At 40.3% G+C, this 14,512-nt stretch overlaps 1 pseudogene; it reads left to right on the top strand.

Annotated features, from left to right (window-relative positions):
* Positions 1–1,213: 1,213 nt before the first annotated feature.
* LOC113912361 lies at positions 1,214–11,344 on the top strand (annotated as a pseudogene).
* Positions 11,345–14,512: the final 3,168 nt, after the last annotated feature.

The following is a 14,512-nucleotide window of genomic DNA, read 5'->3' as shown; positions in this document are numbered from 1 at the left end:
CATCCACTCATGCCTGATGCCCCAAGCCACGGTCTGCCTGGCAGTCATTCTAGGCTCTTGTCTTCTTCACTGCTCTCTTTATCGAGACCCATTGGTTATTCACCAAGACCTGCCAATTCTACCTCCTAAATACCTCCCCAATCCATATATATCTCTCAACCTCTACGGCCACTACCCCAAACTTGGCCGCTGTCATTTTTCACTTGGATATTGCAGCTGGTCTTTCTGCCTCTACTTTTGCCTGCCTTCAGTCCATTCGCCATGCTACAAGAGTAATTTTTCTAAAGCATGAATTGATTATGCAGCAACTCTGCTTAGACACTTAAATGACTGTTAACTCTTTAAAATGACCTGCAAGGCCCTTCATGAACTTGTCCTGCTTACCTCTTTTCTCTTGTCTTTCACCGTAATCTTCACCCCCTCCCCCAGCCCCATTCTAATCCCTTTGAACCTCCTTCAGGTCTTCTAACATGCTACATGTTGCCTGATGGAGGAGCTCCAATGCCCCGCCATGTTGGTGATGTCTGGTTGCTTCATATTCGTTTATCTCCTGCAAGTCATGTCTCCACTCTGAGAAGGTATTTTAGGTTCACAATTACATATTTCTTAACATTTTGCCATATGGCAACTTGACTGCTATCTTTGACTATGTGTGTTTCAGAGTTCCTCAACTAGAGGTTCCAAATTAGAAAATGCCACCTCCCTCTCAAAAATCTATTCATGACACCTCAAGAAAGCCTTTGGGATGCTAAGGCTTTAGGTTATTAAATGTGCCCACAGGCTGTTATTTATTGTGTCTCGTTACATTCCACAACGCCAATTTTTATAAAGTTTCCTTTCTTCATTTCACTTTGCAGAGATTTGGCTAAGATATATTGGCACTAGGACTATCTATTGCTTGTAAAAGTTTTGCTCAAGAAGAGTGTTGATGTTGGAGCTGCGAGAAAGGCACAGATCTTACCTTGTAGGACTGCTAAGAAGATGGGAATGTTAAAAGTTCGTTTTAAAATGGTAGAGGTTCGGGTGCCGGGCAGGAGCTGTGGTGGAGCATTTCAAAACTTACCCCAGAGCCCAGTGAGATCTGCCAGTGCTCTGGGCAGGCGTCGCTAGCTGGCTCTTCTCCACACCTCTTGCCCTTCCCTCCGCTCCTCTCTCCCACCTCCCAGACACACACAGCGCTGGGAGTCAGCACTTGTGCTAACATTGGAACCGGATGGACAACATGAGACTGGTAGATCAGGGCAACGAAGGCAAGGTATTTTCCCAGAGGCCCAAAGAGAGCAGGATTTGTATGTCTGGTTTCTGCCTCTAACACCTCCAGGCCTAGGGATGGATTCCCAATGATCTTCTTCCATCAAAGGGCTTGATCCCAGGAAAGGCAAGTAAAGATGAAACTTTAGCTCTTTGTCTGGCTTCAGGATAAAGCTATGTGAAACTGTCAAAGCAAATATCATGTTCCCCTGGAAAGCTGTAAATTCCTTTGGCTTTGGGTCCAGGAGGTTTGTCATGTGGTTCGACGAAAGATGAGTCTGTTGATCACAGGTCATTAGCTGTAAGGTTCTAGAGCTCAGGCCAAGTCTACGGTGCAAGCTGCTTTATATAACACCAAGTATAATGCTGGGTTCGAAATGCTTAGTAAATGCTCTTTAATTACTGCTCAAGATGAAGACAGTGAAATAACCTGCATTTGCTATGTTATTTGCATACTGATGTGCATTTCATCAGATTAAATAGAGATACGGATACGTTTTGTCAAGGGGCCTATAAATTAAAAATTAGAATAATTATAAACGCTTCTGGAATAAAACATGGCTAAAAATCTTCAGAAGGAAATGGAAAAATCACAGAAGATTTATTTGCTGGTTGGTTGTCTGCTTGTTTTATTTTTGCCAGATTCTTTATAGATTGAAGTACTATTATCGTTAAGTTCGTGCTACAAAAATCAGATTGGGAAGTTTAGAAACAACCATGAGTGAAAACTCCTTTCCGATTTGATAGTTTGGTAAAAAGGAACCATGGATGCTTAAATAATGTTTTTCCAAAGTTCTTTCTTTCATTGTTGTGCTTTGGATAGAAAGAAATAAAACACTTAATAAAAGTAATTTTGATCACCCATAGTGGCAGCTTTAACTAGATCTTGCTAGTCTCTTTGTCCTATATTTATTATTCTAAATTTCTAACAATTATTGTATCCACACCATTTAATAAGTATTCCCCCCATGTTATTTCAAGCTTTTTATGAGCACTATTGCTAATGATTACAGACTGTACCATCATACAGATTTGCCACACTTACTTATCCACTCACCTAATATTGGTTATTTAGGCTATTTTATTTTAAAATAAGAATTTTCAAAGGATTCCCTTATAGATGAGTTTTCATTGGTTTCAAAGTACGGACAATATTTAATGTACATATGGTAATGTTTAATCTTAATGTGTATCGTGTTGGCAAAAATTAAAGAGCCAGAAGTTTTATGTTGAAAGTTTATGAAAATCAGCACAATACAAAAAGCAATCCATCAGTTTCACTGAGCTTCCAGTTTCAGAGAAAAATTATGATCTTTTCAAGTGGAGATTCCTCGTTCCCCTACGTGAGGAGGCAGATAATGAAGTAATCCCAGGAAGGATGAACTATGGGAACAAGACAGAAGCTCACGCAGTGTGGATGACCATGAAATGTCCCCTGGAGGGGTGATGTTCAAGTCAGGACCTAGAGGTTGAGAACCCCAGCCTGCTGCTGTACTCAAATACTTTAGGGGATAACAGTAGATCAAACCTTCTGGAAAGTGATTTACTAATATGTAAGGAGAGTCTTAAATATTTTTATATCTTTTAGGAAAAATAAATATTTGGAAGTCATCAGAAAAGATGAAAAAGCTAGTGAACCAAATGTTCATCTTAGCATGGTTTATAATAGGAAAAAAAAAGGGGGAGCCACTTGTGTGTCTATTAAGCTAAAGGATTGGGGATGGCCATGCCTGCACTAAAAGGTATACATCATTAAAAAGATGCTTAGAGTAATTTAAAGTTGGTGAGAAGATTGTTTTAGAACAGAGGAGACATAAACAAACACAATGCATGAGTTGATTTGGGGAGAAAATAAAACAGGAAAAAGTAATTTTGTGGACAGTTAAGAAAATGTGACTATGAACAGGATATTAAATGGCATTAAGGAATAATCATGAATATTCTGTTGTGATAATGATATGATTACATGTGAGAATGTCTTTATTTATAGGAGATGCATATTGAAATATTTAGGGTTGAGATGCCATGAGAATGCAATTTACTTTAAAATATGTCTGCAAAAATGAATAGGTACATATGAAAATATACACATAGCCCATGTTTAGAAAGATAAAGCAAATATGGCAAAGTGTTTATAATTATTGTCTCTAGGTCAAAGATATATTGGTGTTCATTGTATTTAGCTCTTAACTTTTATATATATTTGGAAATCTTCATAACAATGAAATGTATTATGTGCCATTATCTAGAAAACCAGAAAATATGTCATAATGGTTCGGTGATTATAGCAGTAGGATAGATTTACGAATAATTGTTATTTTCTGCTTTATACTTGGATGCATTGTCTACAACAGACATTTTTACTTTTTATCATCAGTAATTACAGCCATAGTCTATTGAGCACTTATTAGGCTCTCTGCTTTGCGTGCATTATTCTATTTATTCTTACAACTCTAAGAGGCTGGTGTTATTAGCCGCTTTTTACAGCTGTGGAAACTAAAGAGAGTACATTAATTCCTACCGAAATGCAACAATGTCAGGATTTAACCTAGGCACAAATAATGCTTTTATAACTCAAAATCAATTTTCAAAATATTTAGTCAAATTAAAGGAAACTGTCTATGTAACTCAAGATTTCACCCCAGAAGCAGACGAACGATACAGACTTAGGAGCTGGAAATCATACCCCAGCTCTAGCTCTGTAGATTGCTGTCTGTGTGGTGGTAAAGACTCTGCCTCAGAGCTGGGTGGTGGCAGGTACGCCTGTGCCAACCTCCCCACGGACATGTCACGTCTGTGAGCAGGATTGCCAATGACTCACTGTCCTGTCCTACAGTCTAAGTCACTAGTGTCATAGCTCTGAGATCCCAATACTGTCTCCCCGTATCTAGAAGAATACTGGCTTGGCTTTTTAAATTTTATTTTAGGATTTGATTCCATGGTTATGAAAACATCTTTCAGTGACACCTGTTTTGTTTGTCTTTTTTTTTTCTTTTTTCTTTTTTATAATTGCAAAGGATAAGAATAGGAAAACCCTCCTCATTCCTTGACAAGCCCTGGCTGGGAAATCTGCCTTTCTCATTGTTGAACATAGCTAACAACCTAAGACTAAGTGTGTCTGGAAAATGGCCTCCATCAAAGACGGGGGACAAGAGAGGACTGGGTGTGTCAAGGTACAAGTCTAGGAAGAGTGGGCTTTCATACCCACTTTGCAAATCTGAGCACCATATTCCTTATGTTCAATGTTTTAATCCAGGCTTTGGCAGAACACTAGAAACTACAATGGATTGTGGTTGAATGGATGAATGGCTGTTGAGGAAATATGTTCTTTTTGTGTAATGTCCTATCGGTGGCATGAAACAGTCGCGAAATTACCATTGTTGTGAAAACTTCAGCTCAATAACTCGGAGGTAAAGAAAATTGGCACAAGAACATTAATTCTCCATTTGGACAGAATATCTGAACTTTGTGAGGTTCACCCATCATTGTTATAAAACTCTAAAGATCAAGTTTATTTTGGAAGCTCTGCTACAATCTCAAGTATCATGTTACCAATAGCATAGCAGAGGTAAAAACCAAAAAGAGCAACACTCTATTTCCGAATACATATCTCTATTGTTTTAAAGCTCACAATGTTTGCTTTACTAAGTCAGCAAGGAGGGAAGATCACAAATTAGGTCTTAGGTTAGAGTTTAAACATTTTGCTTTTCCAAAGTCACCTTCCTGTTATCCATGCCACTGCTGAAGATCACAGTTACAATAACCTGTATCTTCAATGTGAATAAGTAATATGAACTGAACAATCTTTGAGCAGGATGGACCACCATCAAACCTCTCAACATTCAACATTCTCAACTGTTTGTTTTTTGTTACTGGCCTAAGCAATGATGTAAACTTATTTGGGGGTAAACAAGCAAGAATGCTAGCTAGGATCCCCTGGGGTGGTACATAAAGAGTCAGGGTGTGTGTGTGTGTGTGTGTGTGTGTGTGTGTGTGTGTGTGTGTACTAAAATCAAATCACATGATCTCATTGGGTTGCCCCAAAATTTGTGCAACCAAGAAAACAGCCAGTGCCCCTGGCAGAAAACATCACACCAGTTACACAGGGCTACACACCAAACAGTTACACAGTTACACAGGGTTCTGGAAGGATGAGGTTGTAGCATTGGAGAGTCCTTTACCAGTGATTGGCAAGAGCAAATAATAGTTTGCAATTAATGGTGGAAACCTTCTGATGAGAGTCTTAAATACCAAAACATCGGAGGAAGGTGTGACAAATATGGCTCCAGTTTTAAATCTACAAACCATAATAATCTGAATTTAGTAGGGTTTATTTGGATTGTTTCTTTTGTATCTTTGTCTTGAGGATTTTAAATTAAATTTAGTTTCTTGACTTGGGTTAGTTCAATTTCTTTAAAATTTTTTTTTACTCTGTTGATCAGTATATATTATGATGGTTAATTTCATGTTTCACCTTGACTGGACTGAAGAATGCCCAGATAGATGGTGAAACATTATTTCTGGATGTGTCTACAAGGATGTACCTAGAGATTGATATTTGAATCCACATATGAATAAAGAAGATTGCCCTCATCAGTGAGGGTGGGCATCACCTAATCAGCTGAGGTCTTGAATAGAACAAAAAGGCAGAGGAACAGCAAATTCTCTCTTCTTGAGCTGACACATTCATTTTCTCCTGACCTCAGATGTTGGTGCTCCTGGTTCTTATGCCTTCTGACTCTGTCTGAATTATATCACCAGCTTCTGGTTCTCCAGCTTGTAGAGGGCAGATCACGGATCTTCTCAGCCTCCATAATCATGTGAGCCAATTCCTACAACAATCTCCTCTTATAACATATATCCTCTTGGTTTCGTTTCTCTGGAGAATTCTGACAAATACATTAAGTAGTAGGTCGAATACTGAACTGTGACAAAGAATAGTAAGTCTTGATAAAGTCTTCAAGGAATATAGAGATGAGTTTGGTAGGGCCAAAGAAACAAGAAAGAATGATTAACATGTGGTCGGATGAGTCAGGGAGAGCCACTGAACCGTAACTAATGAATCCTATTCATTGATTCATTTCATTCATTCACTCACTCTACAGCACCTCCTGAATTCCAAATGGCAACAGGTGATCATGCTAGTGAGGAATGTCCATTCTTATCATGACATAGTTATGCAGGAGCCATCTAATCCATCCAAAGGGATTTGGGTTGGCAGTTTTTCTTTTTCTGTATTTTTTAATTGTTCCATTTCTACAGACTTCAAGGTAGTTGTGGAATGTGGCTTTCCTTTTCAGAAAATCCAATGCCAGCATTGTTCCCTCAGGCCAGCAATTCCCAGGCTTTGATATTTTAGTTTAGTGGTGACCATTATGTTTGTTTTCATCATGAGAAAATCTAAGTCAGTTTGGGCACAGGCTCAAGGTTACATGATCAGGTCATGGACCCCATCCCTGAACTCACTAGCATACTTGAACCATAATTAATGAGCAGTCGTTGAGCATGGAGATGAGATAGGACAAAAGTCACACCTTTATTGTACAGATAACTTGCCAAATAGACTTCAACCTTTTGACAATGACCTCATTTCCTCATTCCTCAACCTGAATTATATGCAGCTTATTTTTCTTTTCTTGCTTAAAGTATTATCCTACGTGATCATGGGCACCGGGATTGCCAGAGTTGCCCATATTCTCCATGGCTAAATCCATAGGTCTGTTCTCTGTCCTCATTTTACTTGACTTATCTGAACAGGTGACACAGTTGATCAATCCCTCTTCCTTGAAACACTTTCTTTACTTGATCATTTTGGGGCACCACATTCTCTCCATTTTCCTGCTACCTCCCTGGTTGTTCCTTTCCATTGTCCCCTGCTGGTTCTTCTTCATCTTCCCAACACCCTAATAACATGTGGAGGCCAAACCAAGCTCACGATCATTCCTCCACACTTGTTGTGATCCTGTTTCCCCACCTCAAGAAATGCAACCCTTTCCTTCCAGTTGCTCACACTAAAAATTGGGAGTCATCATTGACTCCTCTTTCTTCTCACATTCCAAATCCTATTTGTCAGGAAATTCTGTCAGCTCTGTCTCTGAAGTATATCTGAATGTGAACCCTCTCACCACCTCCACAACTCCCCACCACCCCACACCAGCCATGACTCCTTCCTGGAAGCTACCAGTAGCTTTCGCCCTGCTCCTTCCCTTGTACCTCTAAAGTCTACCCATAACACAGCAGAGTGAGCCTTTAAAATATGTCGTCTCATGTCACCTCTTTGCTCAAAATTCTCCAATAGCCCCCATCTCATTGAGAGCGAAAAACGGTCCTTACAATGACTTACCAGACTTTCCATGACCTGGCATCTAAAACTTTTCTGATTTCATCTCCTTCTACTCTTTCCAGGTCTAACACCTCTCCAGCCACATGCCTCCTTTCTGTTTCTCCGACATTTCAGGAATGTTCCTTACTTGGGAATTTTATACTAACTATTCCCTCTGTTTGCAACGCTTTCCCTTCACGGAGCCACATGGCTCACTCTCACACGGCCCTCAGGTCTTTGCTCAAATATCACCTAATCAGAGAAGGCTTCCCCAACCAACTTAAGATTGCAACCATATCCTTCATCCCAGCACTCTCTTCCCTTTTCCTGTTTAATTTTTTCCCATAGCACATATCATCATTCAATATACTACTTATTTTACTTGTTTACTGATGTTCTCCCTCTCGTCCACAAAATGTAGGCTCCGTGTATACAAGGATTTTTTTTTCGTGTGTTTTCTTTATTGCTATATGTCTGGTGCTGAGAATAATATTTGACACATAATGGGCCAGGAAAATATTAATAAATATCTTGAACAAATGGTCATATTTTGCTCCAAGCCATGTGATGAAACAAATCTCAAGTAAATCTCAAACACGAGGCTCTGAGGAAATTGTCTCCATGACCACTTACCTGTTTACACCATCCCAAAGAACAAGAAGCTATATGATTTTGCTTTATTTTGTTTCAGTTTCCTTATACATCGTGTCCTTGTATAAACGTGTAAGTGTGTTCCTGCATTGGGCAACAGCTGGCTCTTCCCATTTATTTGCTTTGTTCTCCCTCCTTCATGTGGTTTCTTCACTACAGAGTAGTCTGTTCTTTCTAAAGAGGAAAACTCTTTACTAAAATGTGAATAAATCTTAGAGTTGGCCTATACATCAGAGATAACTATAAAGCAGTGAGAGTAATGCAGGACTTTTCCGTTGTAAAAAAGAAACTATTTGAAAAACCAGGAGCCATTTTTTCCCCATTCTTGACCTTGGGCAAACTGGGTTGGTTGGTAGTATTATTATCACTTAATTTGAGTCGATCAAAAGGGAAGAATGAGATGTCATGAATTACAGGAGGAATGGAATGCATTTACCCCTGGATTGAAAGTGTCAGTTGGGCATGTTAGTTGCTAACTCAGGATCTTGAAATGCTTCAAATCACAACATTTAAATATCTGTATGTATTGGGAAACCTTCTTAGTTATATCCTTCTCACTCTGCATGTCAAATGTAAGAGGCAACAAAATAGCCAGGACGGATCTGCGATGTCTACACTGAATGCACTCTAATGGGCTGGTTTCTACTGGTCACGATTTCTGTTACAGTTGCCGCACATGGTCCCTTACAGAACCTTGATGTAGCTTAGTTCACTGACCATGATTTCTATAACTTGCAGTTTCTGTCTAGTTGACTCATTCATTCTCTAAATCCTTGAATCATCTAAACCTCCCTTACTAGTTTTACCTGCCGTTTGTCTTCTAGCCCAAGACTTTCCTGTTTATTCCTTTAGCCCACAGAGGAAATAGGAACCAGTTAACATCACCACCTATCACTCCAGCCACCACACTCTTGCTCCAGATTCTGTTTCAGGCAATCCCAGCATCTCCAGCCTTTCTTCAGAGGTAGGACTCCCGAAAGCTTTGTCCTTCTTACTCTTTGCAACACCTATGGACTTAAAACTGCTCTTAGGAGCAGACGATATACACTAAGGCCCCAAACAAAGAGTTTTGCCCTACCCTTCATTTTCATAGATCCCTCTCTAACCTTCCTGTCTCATCTAAGGAGGAAGGGCAGATAGGTAAGAAACAGCTGTGAAGGTCACAGCCCAGGGACACAGGTCGGCTAAGAGACTGAGGTGTAGCAATAAGATTATACAATGCTTCCCCTCCCCCACACTTACCCCCCCCCCACTGCCACCAACCAGGGCTTCAATATAATAACAGTGGCCTACAGCTGAAAGAGTTGCAAGACACGGGCTTTCTCTAAGATGAAGTACTTAGGAAAGCCCAAAGTTAACAAGGGAGATAAAACAAAGATGCAAGAGGAAGTCTCTGGAACCTACAGCTACAACAAATACTGCACACAGCCCAACTCCTAGATAAGTTAACATAAAACCTCACACTAAAGGCCTACTACTACCTGATATGTCATGTGAGGCTTCAACAAAAAAACTTACAAAGAGAAACAAGCAGACAAAAAGCACAGCCCGAAGAAAGAGAGCAAGCATCAGAACCAGATTTAGATATGACACAGTTACTAGAATTATTAGACAGTTACTAGAATTATTAGATTTAAAATAATTATATTTATTATGTTAAGGGCTCTAATGGGAAAAAAATAGTCAACGTGCAAAACAAGTAGGTAATGTAAGCAAAGATGAAAACTGTAAGAAAGAATAAAAAAGAAAGGCTATATATAAAAAACACTGTAATAGAAGTGAAGAATAACTCCAATGGGTTCATCAGTAGACTGGACATGAGTGAGGAAAGAGTCAATGAGCTTTCAGATATGTCAATAGAAACTTCCCAAACTGAGATGCATAGAGGGAAAACAAATGGAAATGAAATAAACAGAACATCCAAGAACTGTGAGACAATTACAAAAGATGAAACATAAGGATTATTGGAATATCTGAAGGAGAAGAAAGGGAGAATGGAGTAGAGAAAATATTTGAAGGGATAATGGCCAAGAACAGACACCAAACCACAGACACAGGAAGCTCATAGAATACAAAGCTGGATAAATATCTAAAGGTATACACCTTGGCATATCATATGACTCAATGACCAAGAGAAAATCCTTAAAGAATACAGCAAAAGGGGTACCTGGGTGGCTCAGTCAGGTAAGCATCTGACTCGATTTCCACTCAGGTCATGATCTCAGGATTGTGAGACTGAACCTCATGTTGGGCTCCACACTGGGCGTGGAGCCTGCTTAAGATTATCTCTTTTCCTCTCCTTCTGTGCCTCTGCAGCCCTGGCTTGTGCACGCTCTTTCTCTCTCTGTCTCAAAAAACAAAACAAAACAAAACAAAAGAACACGCTAGAAAAACAAAACACCTTACCTATAGGGGAGCAAGGATACAAATTACATTGGGCATCTCATCAAAAACCATGAAAGGAACAAGAGAGTAGAGTGAAATCTCTAAAATATTGAAACAAAAAATCCATCAACCCAGGGTTCTACATCCCTCAAAACTATCGTTCAAAAGTGAAGGAGATTGTGTGAATGAAAAAAGAAGCCACGGACTGGGAGAAAATATTTGTAAAACACATATCAGATAAAGGACTTGTAGCCAAAATATGGAAAGCACTCTTAAAACTCAATGATAAAAAAACAAACAACCCAATTAAAAAGTAGGCCAAAACGAACCTGGGCTGTGTTAGCAACAAAACCATGAAGGCAGCAGTCTGGGTCATAATTGAGGACTACCACGCGTGCCTAGACAACTTCCACACCAACAAGTGTGTGTGCAAGGAGATCACCATCATTCCCAACAAGAAGCTCCGTGACAAGAAAGCAGCTGATGTCACACATCTGATGAAGTGGATTCAGAGAGGCCTGGGGAGAGGGATCGTCATCAAGCTGCAGGAGGAAGAGAGAGAAAGGAGAGAGAATTATGTTCCTCATATCTCAGCCTTGGATCCCAGGGATCTTGGAATTAGATCTGGACACTAAGGACATGTTAAAACTCTTGGACTTTGGCAGTGTGTCCAATCTACAGGTCACTCAGCCTACAGTTAGGATGAATTTCAAAACACCACATGGAGCTGTTTGAATCTTTCTGCTGGACTGTAATATCTCCAATAAACCTTAGACAACAGCAACAACAAAAAGTGGGCCAAAACCTGAACAGATACCTCACCAAAGATAATACACAGATGGAAAAGAAGCATATGAAAAGATGCTCAGCATATATCTTTAGAGAATTGCAAATTAAAACAACAAGATCCCACTACACACCTACTCGAAGGACAAAAATCCAAAACACCGACAACACCAAATACTGACTAGGATGTGGAGCAGCAGGAACTCTCATTCATTGCTGGTGAGAATGCAAAAGAGCACAAGCACTTTTGGAAGACAATTTGGCAGTTTCTTACAAAGCTAAACCTAGTCTACCAGATGACCCAGCAATTGTGCTCCCTGATATTTACCCAAATAAGTTGAAATTCATGTCCACAGAGAAATGTTCACAGAAATGTTTATTCATAATTGCCCCAAATATCCCTCAATAGGTGAATGGACAAAGTATAGTAGAGCCAGATAATGGAATATATATTCAGTGATAAAAAGGAATGAGCTATCAAGCCATGAAAAGACAGGGAGGAACATTAATGGCCAACTATCAAGTGAAAGAAGCCAATCTGAAATGGCCATATATTGTATGATTCCAACTGTATGACATTCTGGAAAAGGCAAAATTATAGAGACAATAAAAAGATCAGTGGTTGCCAGGAATTTGGGAAGATGAGAAGGGATAAAGAGAGAACAATGAATAAATAGAACAGAGGCATCTTTGAGGACAATGACACTATTCTGTATGATATCATAATGGTGGATACATGTCATTATACATTTGTCAAAACTCCCAAATTTGTACAATACAAAGAGTAACCCTTAATCTAAACTATGGATTTCAGTTGATAAAAATGTATCAACACTGGTTCATCAATGGTAGTAAATGTACCACAATGAAGTAAGATGTTAATAATAGGGGGAAATTGTGTGTGAGTGAGAAGTAAGGGGGTATATGAGAATTCTGTACTTTCCACTCAATTTTTCTGTAAACCCACAACTGCTCTAGAAAATAAAGTCTGTTAATTAAAAAAAAAAAAGTGAAGGAGAATAAAGACCTTGTTGGATAAACAAAACCTCCAATCTGGAAGCTTCTGAAACTGATATAGCCTACTGGGTTTTGGGGACCCTTGGCTGACTGTAGAAATTTAGCATACCTAGATGTGAAGAGACTTTACCACTTTGCTGAGTGTGAAAAAGTAATTATGGGGCCTGGTTAAGAAAAGTAAAGATGTGCATTTTATCAACATAGAGTGGAGACTCACATTTGTTGGTATGTGACTGATTCTGTGCTAGGTGCTTAACATGTCATATTATCCCTTCCTCCCTCCCCTTCCTTCCTTTAAAGAAGACACAATGTCCTTAATGAGTTTACTCTCTAGTAGAGACTGACAGTTCCAGGAGAATCCAGTATTATAAGGTCATGTGCCTGTGATAAGGAGACTACAAGGTATGGCGGCCGCACACAGGAGGGTGCATATCCAGCCTTGGGGGCACCTCATGTGGGAGGTGATATCTACGTTGACCTGAAGAATGAGTGGCAATTAGATAAAGGGGGAGGGAGGCAGGGGGAGGGAAGCCAATTCCAGGCAGAGAAAACAACCTCTGTGAAGGCCCAGAGATGAGTGAAAAGTCAACAGAGTTCAGTATAGAGAGAACTTACAGTGCCGGAACTATGGAGACCAAATATGACACCAGAGTATTAAGAAAGGATGGGATCTTGGCCAGCTGGGGTAAGAAATATCCTGAGGGCAGTGAGAAGCTGTGTAAGGAGGGGAGTGAACAAAGAGGGCTTGCTCTTCCCAAAGGTCTCTCTGGATGAAGGGTGGAGAATGGGCCAACCTTAGGGACAGGAGACTCTTGCCATGATCGAGGCTGGACTTGTGACACCCAAACTAGAGATGTAGATACAGCTAATGAGCTTCCAAAGAGCTGGAATCAAGAGCTGAAGCTTGCTGGTTTCTGTGATTAGACAGTGGAGAAAGGAGGGAAAGAAATTCGAAAGACTTTTAAGTTTTCTGGCGACACATGATGGCATCTTTAGCTGAGCAGAAAACAGATCTGTGAGGTCAGAGGGAAGGAAAGCTGATGTTTTCCATTTGGAACATTTGGTTCAAAGAGCCTGTGGGACATGGGATAGAGTGTACAGTTGTGAAACTTAGAAAAGAAATTTGGGCCAGAGAGAAAAGACCTGGAAGTTGCTGGCGTAAGAGTAGTGTTTAAGTGGGAGATTTACTTGTACAACAATCATTAAGGCCGATATTTCTCTCCCTGTTTTCAGAAGAGGGAAGCAAAGTTTGGAAAGCATAAATAACTTGCTCAAAATCAGTCAGGGAGTGGTGGAGCCAGGATTTTTAACCTGTACATTTCCACTGCACAGCACTGTTTTTGGGTCACTGCACCGTTTCCGAGTAATCTGATTGTATTGCTCCTAGGGAGCATCTGCCAATTCTGGAAAACACTCCTACTCAGCACAGGAGCTCACCTGGAGAAATGTCACTGTTTACAGCTCCAAAGTTCCTTTTTGGAGGCTAACACAAAACACATCAGCTTCTCCATGGAAAGCTTCCTTTCATCAGAATGGTGCCAATGATACTTGGTCTATGAAAGCAGCCCTGAATGTCCTTCCAAGCCAGACCTGTAGTGGGTGAGCAATCTCATCCTTATGTTAACAGTCTGCCTCCTCGTGCTCTAACCTAACCATTGAACACATCAGATAAGTGGTGGTGGAAACAGACAACCCATTTCCCTTGCTGATACAAGGCTGGCTCCAGAACGGCTGGCTCCGGGTTTGGCTATCCATCCCCCGTCCTGGGACACCCACGGATGTCACCTGTCTCCTCCTCATGGGGATTCCCACATCTCCCTCAACCTGACCTGTAAACTCCACCTCCTTTCTTAGTCCAGATAGCATCAGAGTTGAAACCTCTTCTTGTTTTCCGTTCAGAGGGAAGCTGGATGTTCTTTGGGATGACCTCATCTCTCTTGGCATCCCCCTTCCCACCCCCATCTCCCAGGCACTGTCATTTTCATTTGCATGGCCTCTGGGGCCTTCAGCTATGGAGGGACCTGCTTCATAGCTGACACCAAGGCTCAAGCTCTAACCTCTCACACTTTCTCATATAACATCTCATCTTCTGGTGAATAC

The sequence above is a fragment of the Zalophus californianus genome, chromosome 14 (genome assembly GCF_009762305.2).
Source record: "Zalophus californianus isolate mZalCal1 chromosome 14, mZalCal1.pri.v2, whole genome shotgun sequence".
Lineage (NCBI taxonomy): Eukaryota > Metazoa > Chordata > Mammalia > Carnivora > Otariidae > Zalophus > Zalophus californianus.
The sequence above is the reverse complement of the archived record's forward strand: the minus strand, read 5'-3'. Positions and strand labels throughout refer to the sequence as shown.